Source organism: Coenobita brevimanus, chromosome 73 (genome assembly GCF_032717465.1).
Source record: "Coenobita brevimanus isolate Jiangsu-jjx chromosome 73, ASM3271746v2, whole genome shotgun sequence".
NCBI lineage: Eukaryota > Metazoa > Arthropoda > Malacostraca > Decapoda > Coenobitidae > Coenobita > Coenobita brevimanus.
In genome coordinates this window covers 13,494,922-13,506,069 of record NC_137026.1, presented here as the reverse complement: position 1 = coordinate 13,506,069, position 11,148 = coordinate 13,494,922, and positions in this window count along the sequence as shown.

Sequence of the window (11,148 nt, the reverse complement as noted above, 5' to 3'; positions counted from 1 at the left end):
TTATACCATTTTACATTTTATTTAACTGTTTTTACGTATTCACAGGCCTTTTGATAACATTTAGCGTAATGTTAGCGCTTATTTATGTAGTGAATGAACTCGCTGTGACTGTTGTTTCAACTCGTATTGTGCTTTTTCTACTTACATAATACTTTTCTAATATTATTATACGCTTTTCAACTTTATAGAACTGTTTTGAGATTATTTCAGGCCTTACGTAAATATATAGCGTAATAATAGCGCATAATAACACACACGGTGAAGTCGCTATGACAACTAATTCAACTTACAACCTATTTTTGTACTTATACAATAATTCTACACTAACATTGCACATGTTTACACTTGATATAATTGATATCACATAATTTCTGAATGTACGATGGAACTTAGCGTCATATTTGCGCGTACTTACACAGGGAGTGTTATCGCGATATCATTTGTTTCATTTTACACTAGTAATCAACTTATAAAATACCTTACTACTAACATTACAACATCTTCCACTGTATATAATTCCTATCACATACTTACTGACCAGAATGTGGGTGTAATCGTGACATCAATTATGACAATTTACAGTAATGTTCAACTTATACGTTTTATTCATGCTAACATTACACCCGTTTCCACTTTATTTCCTTGCTATCACATATTTATTGACCAGATTTACACAGTGGGTGTAGTTTTGATAACAATTCTTTCCACTTACACTAATTCTCATCTTATACATTACTTTTCTGAAAAAATAACACCCGTTTCAACTTTATATTTGACTTAGCACCTACTGACTGGCCTTACCATTACAATGAGCGTCATTTCGCCTTCCCACACAGTTTCAGTAGTGTAGGAAATTATGATATTCCTTGAAACAAGGCTGAAGGCACAACGCAACATTGCACTCGACACACTCATATCTAGTGTCTTTTCTCTGCGTGGATGGTCTGACTGTCGAGTGCCTACATACATGGCAGCGACGCTGGGGTTTACGACGGTTTGGTTCGGAAGGGATTGCGCTGGGGTAGTGGCGGCCTGCAAGACGTAGGGGAGTCTGAGCAGCACGGGGGGCGCGGGGGCGGTGTGGGGGTCTGTCCTGGGCATACTGGGCGATTATTTCACGTGCAAGCTCCCTCACAAACCCCTCAAAGGTCTCGGATACTCCGGTGGTCATTGCGTGCAGGTAGTGGGCGTTCAGGACCGTGATGTCGAGCAAGTGGAAAAAGAGTTTCTTGTACCACTTCATCGTGGTCCTGGCACAGTCAGCACTTGAAATCATCGAGTCTGACTGATCAACTTGCCTCATGTTCAGATTATAGGCAAGTACAGACTCTGGTTTCCATACGTTGCGCCTCCTCTCGCTACGGTGATCCACGGAGTCTGTGCGGTGCATCAGGGGGTTGTGAACAGTTGATAGGAGGCAAACTTCCCTGTTGTGGTTCCACAGGGTTGCAAGGATGTTATTGGCCTGGAAGAAAACCACCTCATTCTTGTCAAGTTTCCTCCCTATCTTGACCATATGGCGACGGTTTCTCTTGACTGTACCACAGACTCCGGTGTCGTGTTGGTGGAGGAACCTAGCGAGAAGAGGGCTAGTGTACCAGTTGTCCAGGTACAACACATGACCACGATGAAGGTACTCTTCTATCATTGTCTTCACCACGGCCCCAGAGAGTCCTATACTCCGATCTTCTATTATATCTGTCTGTGCGCCCGTGTACAATACTATGTCTTGCACATAACCAGTCTTACAGTCACACATAACAAAGATCTTGAACCCGAAACGGTGTCTCTTGCTGGGTATGTACTGCCTAAAGGAAATATTGCCTCTCCACAACACAAGACTCTCGTCTATGACGAGGTCTCTGTAGGGACAAAATGAGGAGCGGAACATTTCCCGTAAATGATCAAATACCAGCCTAATTCTCCTCATTTTCTCGGTGTTATTTGCATTGGCTGGATCATCTGCATCAAAAAAGTGGAGGCGTCCGAGAATAAACTGAAATCTGTTACGACCCATCACCTTTCCAAAGAAAGGTGTGAGGATGATTGGGTCCGTTGTCCAGTAGGCAGGAATTTGATTATTCCTCACCACACCCATCAAGATTACCAGGGCAAAAAATAGGAACATCTCTGAAATAGTCACGGGATAGTCATACTGTTCTGCATGCTTGCTTGTGGTTCCTAAGCGTTCACTTTCAAGGCGCTGGGATTGTGAAAAAATATTTGTCTGTTCTACTATGCGCCCAACAAACGCCTCACCAAAGAACAAGTTGAAAAAATCTAACCGTGACGACCCAGCATTTACACCTGGAGCCGTGCAACCTGACCGCCACTCCTCAGTGAAAGGGTGAATGATGGGAGTAAAATTACTCCCATCCTCCCAGTTCCACGTGACACCACCGTCTCCAGCCACGTCACCATCGTCCCCTTCGTCAGGGTGGGGAGGTGAGGGTGGTGGGGGAGGTTGGGGAGGTGGAGAGCGGCGCCTCTCATCACTCGCACTTCTCTTCCCTCTCCCTTTTCCTTTACCCTTTCCCTTCCCTTTCTTTCCTTTCCCCACATCCTGGGGCTGTGGGGAGGAAGTTTGTGAATATTCAGGGGCGAAAGAAGTGCTGGGGAGTGACTCAACCTCCTCTCCCCTAGGCCTACGAGCACCACGTGCTCGTGCTGCCTCCCTCACACCATTGGCCCCTTCACCCCGCACTACCCCCACACCACTCTCACTTTCACCCCGCGCTGCCGCCACAACACTTTCCCTTTCTCCCAGCAATCCCACCACACCACTTGCCACTTCCCCAGACAAAGTACTTTGACCATACCTTAGGTGTCGTCTCGCCCCACCTTCTGATCCACATGGTGAAATTTTCTCCTTTCCCAACCACGCGGCGATATCACGTCCTAGGCCTCCGTCATCCTCATCGTCCTCATCCTCGTCCTGATCAGAATCGTGATGGAGAGATAGCTGTGCACGTGGTTGGGGAGCAGGCTGGCCTTCCCTTGCCTTACGGTATGTCACATACCGCGTTTTTCGGGGCGAAGGGACCTCCTCATCACTGCTACTTATTTCTTCCTCTGGCTGGACGTAATCGCGATCCACCACATCATCATCGAGTGGAGAATCACTGTCTCCAGTGAAGGCTTCCAGGACGGATGCGATTTCCTCGTCTGAGAGACCTTTCCGCGCCATGTCTGACCTGGGTCACTGCTGGCAGGTGAGTGACCGAGACAAAGGCGAGCGCGGGTCACGCAGGGTCTAGGACGCTGCCCGCCTGGCGGCAGGTAGGGGAGGCTTGGGTACCCAGGCGAAACGAAAATCTCCTGCGAATTTTGAAAATTGTGGAAATTATGAACCTTGCAATTGCAGGACGTTGAAGTACGTCCCCAGGATTAGCTGTGACAAAACGTGAGGACGTGGAAGTACGTCCCCGGGACGGCGCGGGTTAATTGTTTCTGTACAGGGGGCCTCTTGAGATGAACAAACATGTGTACCTTAGCAAGAATTAACAGTTAAACTTATCCTCATACTTAATGCATTAATGAAGCTGACTTAGTTTAAGTTACCTGAATGGACCGGAATAAACCTGGATTGACCCAGTTGGATCGCCAAGCCGTGGAGTCTCATAAATCAAATTAGCGAATCACAGTTGATTCAATCTTTTACGCCACAATCATTCTTGCACTGAACAAAAGTATTTAGCTTGGCTGTATTAAAATAATAACATAACATCACGATAGTGGGAGACATCAGCCTGTGGCGATGTTAATATAATATAAACAGTAAACGTGACAGGATATGAAGAAATAGAGATGAGGCTAGGTTGCTGAGACTAGGTTTGGACGCTGGCCAAATGACCTAAACCAATGGATGTAATGGTATGGTACCTAAATTGACTGGAGTTAACCTGATACAGCCAAAATGGATGAGTTCTTTTTTTATGCGAGGAAGTAGGAACCAAAGGCTGAACCTGCAAAACGTTCCCTCCAAATATATATATATATATATATATATATATATATATATATATATATATATTATATATACATATATTGTATATATATATATATATATATATATATATATATATATATGTATATATATATATACATATATTGTATATATATATATATATATATATATATATATATATATATATATATGATATAAAAACAGTTTGAAAGACTGGAGATCATACGAAGTAGGAATTACAGACAAAGGGAGACAGTTCCAGAGTTGACCTGTTGCATAAATGAAGGACTGGGAGTAATGGTTAACTCTTGCATTAGAGAGTGGGACAGAAGATGGATGAGGGTTTATTGTTAGGCGGGTGCTACGCACCTGTCGTAGAGGTGCAAGTATGCAAGCAGGCAGTTCAGTGGAGCAGTGACCTTTGAAACAGCGATAGAAAAGAGATAAAGAGAAAAGAGATAAAGAGATAAATAGTGCAGCGAAGAGGCAGACGTTGAAGGGAGCCAGTAAGAGGAGGAGAATTGATGAGACGAACAGCATTTGGCTGGTAGTATTAAACAACCTCTTCCCCTTCTCGCAAAGCATCTTCGTGAAGAGGCTCTTCCCAGTTTGGTACCTTTAAACCCCGGCCGAACAGCCTCTTCCCAGAAGGAGACTACGGAAAAGTTGGTATGCTGCGGGGGTGCTCTCTGGGAGAGAAATCGTGAGATTGGTATGCCTGTGGGAAATATTTTCCCCCAGAGCAGTTGCGCTCTCTATTTTCATCATAGTTATCCCTGGTTAAAGGCAGAGGAAAAATCGAGACCACTGTTAATTGATCAAGCGGTTTTAATAACCCAGAAATTACGTTCTCTTTAATAATTCTTGTTATTGATAAATTAAATGTTACTGCATTTAACCCCCGTGGACAACTATACACTGTAAATACATGTAATTATGTGGTATTTTCCACTGATCTAAACTGCGTCTGCGCGTTAGATGACGTGGCAAGTAGGGAAAGATTCTCATGTTAAGCAGATGTGGAATTAAAGATATTTACACAGTTTAAGGGAATATTTGGTCTAACTTTAGTTTAATTAAAACTAAGATTAATTTGTTAGATTTGCCCTGTACATATCATGATGTAATCTAACTGTATTTGGTACTGTAAATAATCAATAGTTGGCAACCTACCATTCTATGAGGGAGGTAGATCCTGCTGCACACCACACTCTGTTCCTAGTCACTCTCAAGCTAACACGGTTGTATATACGCTCAAGCAATTACACTACGCAGCCTCATCGTCATCGGTTAACGATCACTCCCTCTTCACTAGCTAAGTAACCTTTACGAATTGGCCAATTCAAGGGGGGATTAGCTATGAGATAGAAGAGAAATAGTTATTGTAGGTGAGTTAAGGTTAAGTTACGTTTCGCCTAACTCTATGAGACTTGTTTGATTTACTTAAGAACAACTTTATAGACGAGTAACGACCTACGAGTTGTTTATTAGTAAATACCAGAAATTTCTTACATAGCGGTGCCCCGGCAGGAATACCGACTTGTATACATTAAATATTTTTCACATTTTGGTGCCCAGAAAGAGGGCCCCGATTTGTTTACCAGAACTATTAAACATTTTTCACATTTTTGGTGCCCCGACCGAGTGAGTAGAGCCGATGTGTGCAGAGGCGCTGAATGTGTTTAAAGTTGCTTTTGTTGGGCACAGTTTACTACCACGTTCAGTTGCAGTGGATGATGTGAGAATACGTACATACTGAGTTCAGGGGAAAATGGTTGTTCTGGCAATTGAGTGTGGGGATGAAATATAACCCTAGAGGTTTGATAACCCTGGGGGATAGTTTGAAATTATAGACCTAATCCCTATACTCCTCAAAATTAAATTAATAATTAGCTGAGCTGTAATGAATATTTCGAAATGGGAAGGAGGATAAATGCAATCTGAGAGGTTTAATAACCCAGGGGAATAATTTGCACAATGAGGATTTAATCCCTACCCTCTTCAAAATTTAAAATAATCAAATCATTACTAAGTTGAGGTAAATTTGTGGTTGGAATTCATAATTAAATTATTAAATTAGAACTCCGTCAACATGTCTGTTTCTTTATTGCAAAAATCTTCTAGTAGTAAGGCAGGATGGGTAACTAGAGCCATAAATGATTGCAACCAGTCGTTGGACCAAATACCTCTGTCCAAGGAGAGAATAAATAGTCTCCTAAATATCCTGAAAGATCGATGGAATAAGTACGAAGAGAGTTACTTAACTTTAGAAGCGGCTATAGTAAAGGCTGAGAATAAGGAACCCTTAGAGTCAGAAACTACGAAGTTTGAAAACAAATTAGAAGAATACTTAACTGTAGTAAAGACACTAGAGTCAAAATTAGCTGACACTGCCGCGGAAACACAAGTTGTGGCACAGCAGAGTAGAGCTGTGTTACCACAAATAACGCTTCCGGAGTTTGATGGGGAGCAGAACTGGAAATCCTTCTGGAACCAGTTCAAATATTTGGTACACGATAGAACAGATCTCCCTAAAGTCACCAAACTTACGTATTTGTTAGGACAGGTCAAAGGAACACCATATCAACTGATAAAAGAATTACCAGTAGAAGAAAACAATTATGAGGTGGCTTTGACCATCCTTAGACAAAATTACGAAGACAGGGAGCAAGTTATAAATCAATTACTGAGGGCTCTAATAGAATTACCCACGCCTAGGCACGATTTTGATTCCTTGCAAAAATTTAGAATTGCACTGAGTTGTAATTTAAAGGCCTTAGGTACTTACGAAGATATTAAGACATCAGACTGGGTGCTTTCAAGAATTGTGTCCTTAAAGCTACCACCGAAAACCAAGGATGCTTTGTATGGTAGGTACCAGAAGGACAATTTCTCCTGTGAAGAGATTGAGAAAGGCTTGATGCAACTCTGTAAACATTGCAAGGAACATTAAACACTACTGAGGTCAAACAGAAGACTGAAGTAAAGAAAAAAAACACTAACCAACTGGTTGGGAAACCTAAGTCAGAGAAGACTAAGTATGTGCCTAAAGAAGAGATAGGTACTTTCCTTAGCTCCTTAAAGGCTGAGGATAAAGTATTAAAGCCAAGGAATAGACATCCTGAGGATATTAGGGAAGAAAAACCTTCCATGGTAAAAGACAGGAAAGTTTGTGTCTTTTGTGGTGAGCAACATTCCAGTGCATCTTGACAACAGTACCCTGATTATGCTTCTAGAGTAGGGAAGCTTCAGGAACTGGGGTGTCGTATAATCTGTATGAACTCCGAACATACTGCCGCGGACTGTAAGACTAAATTAAATCTTTGCTTTAAATGCAAAAAAGATCATCATAATAGTGCTTTATGCCCTAGGATGAAAATTGAGGTTCCTAAACCTGCAAGCGTCAATATGACAATTGCAAAAGGGAATGCTCCATTAGTAATGCCAGCTGCAGTACCAATAGCAGATGTGAAAGTATGGTTTGAGAATAGAAACCAATTAGTATGTACCCTGTTTGATACGGGTGCTCAGAAAACTTTCATTTCTGCAGACATTGTGGAGAATTAAAGTTACCAGTTATCGGCAAGGTAAATCTAACCATTACAGGATTCTTAACAACTAAGAAAGCTCAGTCTTTTGATTTAGTTAGACCTGTAATACAATTAGGCAGATATAAATGCCGTATAACAGCAGCTGTGCTTGATACTATGGAGACAAGTATATACATAAAAGGATTGAAGGAAACCTCTGATCATCTACAAAGCTCAGGGATAAAGATGGCTAAATGGAATGTGGAATCAGATACTGTGGGTCCCATAAAAATGATAATTGGTTCTGATTATTGTGGAAGATTCCTACATAGGACTTTCAAAAGGAATAAGGTACAGTTGTTCAAGAGTCCAGGAGGTAACCTTATTATGGGTCAGTTGCCTTTTCCAAAACATGGTAAAGGAGAGGCCAAACTAGTAGACTCAGTCTTTGTTACCCGCACACAGTCATTGATGGTAGCTAGAATAGGTGCAGAATTAGAACCTACTCAGATAAATGACTTGTTGGAGGAAAATATTGAACCTGTACACAAACTGTGGGATCTAGACAGTATAGGTATACACCCTGAGGAACCAACCCCTGAAGATAAAATAACTTTGGATCTGTATAATCAGTCTGTGGAATTTAAGGATGGACAGTATTGGGTAGGATTACCATGGAAACTAAACCATTCAGAGTTACCAACAAATTACCAAGCAGCTAAAGCTCAGTTAAATTCTCTTCTAAGAAAGTTGAGAGATAAACCAAAACATCTGACCCTATATGATAATATTATAAAGGATCAATTGAAGAATAAATTTATAGAAGAGGTAGAATACCCTGTTAACCACAAAGAAGGACACTGCTTACCACATCATGCTGTAAGCAAGGATTCAGTAACTACTCTCATAAGGATAGTATTCAACCGTAGTAGTAAAGCATCCAAGGGATCAGCTAGCTTGAACGATTGCCTATACTCTGGACCTACACTAACAGAGAAGTTAGGGAATGTGTTACTAAGACTTAGAGTGAAACCTTATGCTTATACAGAAGACATTAGTAAGGCTTTTCTCAGAATAGGACTGAGAGATGAGGATAGGAAATTTACAAAATTCCTCTGGCCTCATGATCCTCAAAATGAGGATAGTCCATTGAAAACTTACTGTTTCCGATCGGTGCTCTTTGGCTCTTGTGCTAGTCCTTCCCTACTTTGGAACACTTTAAAGCATCATTTTGAAAATGCCAAAAGTCCAGAAATAGGACAGGCTTTTTATATGGATAATTTGCAAGGTGTTGCTGATACAGAATCGGAAGCTATGTAGGCTTATGAAATAGCCAATTCCGAATGTGGGAAGGCAAATTTGCCGTTACAGAGCTGGAATACAAATTCACCGCTTTTGAGGAATAAAATACAAGAGGACTATCCAGATTCTGACATTCCCAAAATTCAAAATGTGTTAGGTCTTAACTGGGATACAACAGCTGATGTAATAAGTTTGAAACCAATTAAGTTCTCTGATGTCACTCTCACCAAGAGGTCCTTGTTAAGTCAGGTTTCCAAGCTATTTGACCCATTAGGATTTGTCAGTCCTATAGTTATTAGGGGCAAATGTTTAGTACAGGAGGCTTGGCGAGAAAAGTTAGACTGGGACACTGAATTGGGTGAGACATATGTGGAACAATGGGAACAGATTAGAAAGGAGTTTGAAACTACATCAAGCATATGTATTCCCAGAAAAATAAAGAGTAATGAGAAGTCGCACTGACACATATATTGTGATGCTTCTCAAAGGGCCTATGGAGCTGTAGCTTATTGCGCAACAGGAGAGGATAGTAAGATTATAATGTCCAAAGCCAGAGTTGCGCCAATTAAAGAAAGAACCCTACCTCAAATGGAATTGGCTTCCATAGAAGTAGGAACTAAATTGGCCAGGTATATAACCACAACTCTTGATACTCAGTTTGAGGATATTTACATATGGACTGACAGTGAGATTTGTCTTTACTGGACAGGGAAGGAAGACAGTAAAATTCCTTTCGTCCGTAATAGAGTGAAGACTATTAAAGAGCTGTCTTCCAAATTTAATTTCATGCATGTGTCCTCCAAACAAAATCCAGCTGATCTGCTCTCGAGAGGTTCGACCGTAAGGAGACTGATCAAAGATAACTTGTGGTTTAAAGGTCCTAAATGGTTACTCACTAAGGATTGGCCTGAACAGAAACAGTACAGTATTGCTGAAATTAGTTTAGTGAACTTGGATCCTATAGTACCTGAGCCAGAAGTAATTGACATCAGCCGATTCTCGTCAATAAGACAACTTCTAAATACTACTAAATTGGTTGTTGAAATTTTGAATAAGAAGGTGGGGTTTCAGAAATTAGATCCCCTAGAATACTGGCTGAAAAGAGTACAAAGAAATTCTTACGGAGATATATATAAACTTAAGGCCAAGACACTAGAAAAGGGAATAAGCTGATGAAGAATTTAGGCTTGTTCTTAGATGGAAAGGGTCTGATAAGATGTCGAGGCCGATTGGTAAAGGCTGACTTGCCCATCCAAACCAAACATCCCATTTTATTACCTAAGAGTGGATGCTTTGTACAACTTATTATAAAAGAAGCCCATGATTCCACTCTCCACGGAGGTGTACTGCAGACCTTAGCCCAAATTCGGGAAAGGTACTGGATTCCTAAGGGTAGACAGGTTATTAAAAAATATCTCAAAAACTGCATCATTTGTAGGAGGTATGAGCAGCGACCTTATATCTACCCAGGACCACCAGCCCTACCGAAGGATAGGGTGAACATAAGTCGGCCATTCCATATAACAGGAGTGGACTACACAGGGGCTATAACTGTCACGGATGAGGAAACTCCCCATAAAGTTTACATTTGTTTATTTACTTGTGCCTACACAAGGGCAGTCCATCTAGAGCTAGCGGAAGACCTAAGCTCAGAGACATTCCTCAATGTCTTTCGCAGATTTGCCGCTAGAAGGTCTTGTCCTGGCAAGTTAATAAGCGACAACGGAACTAATTTCGTTGGAGCAGCAACCTTACTGTCGAACCTAATGAACGACCCAAAGGTTAAGTCGGCGCTGGGAATCCGAAATTGTATGTGGCAGTTCACAGCTCCAAGAGCTCCATGGCAAAATGGATTTACCGAAAGAATGATTGGTATTGTCAAGAACTGCCTTAGGAAAACATTACATAGAACTAAGATTACAAGAGATTTAAGAACAGTAATAACTGAAATTGAAACTAGGATTAATAATAGACCCTTGACTTATCAAGATGACACTAGCGACTCGCTAGAGGCCTTAACACCTGCTCACATTTTATGTGGCAGGAAGCTCTATCCGATGCCTTGTGTGGATATCCAGGAAGAAGTTGATGATCCTAACATAGAAAATAATGATTTAGGACAACATCTGCAGGAGAGATATCAACGTCTGAAAAGGGTGCTGGATACTTGGAATAGACATTGGAGCGAAGAGTATCTTTTGAGCCTACACGAGAGGTTTTATGGAGCTCAAGCTGCCAGCAACAAATCAGTTATTAACATAGGAGATGTGGTCTTAGTGAAGACTGAACAGCCAAGATCCCAGTGGCCATCAGCTAAAGTGATCTCCACACACCCAGATTCTGAAGGGG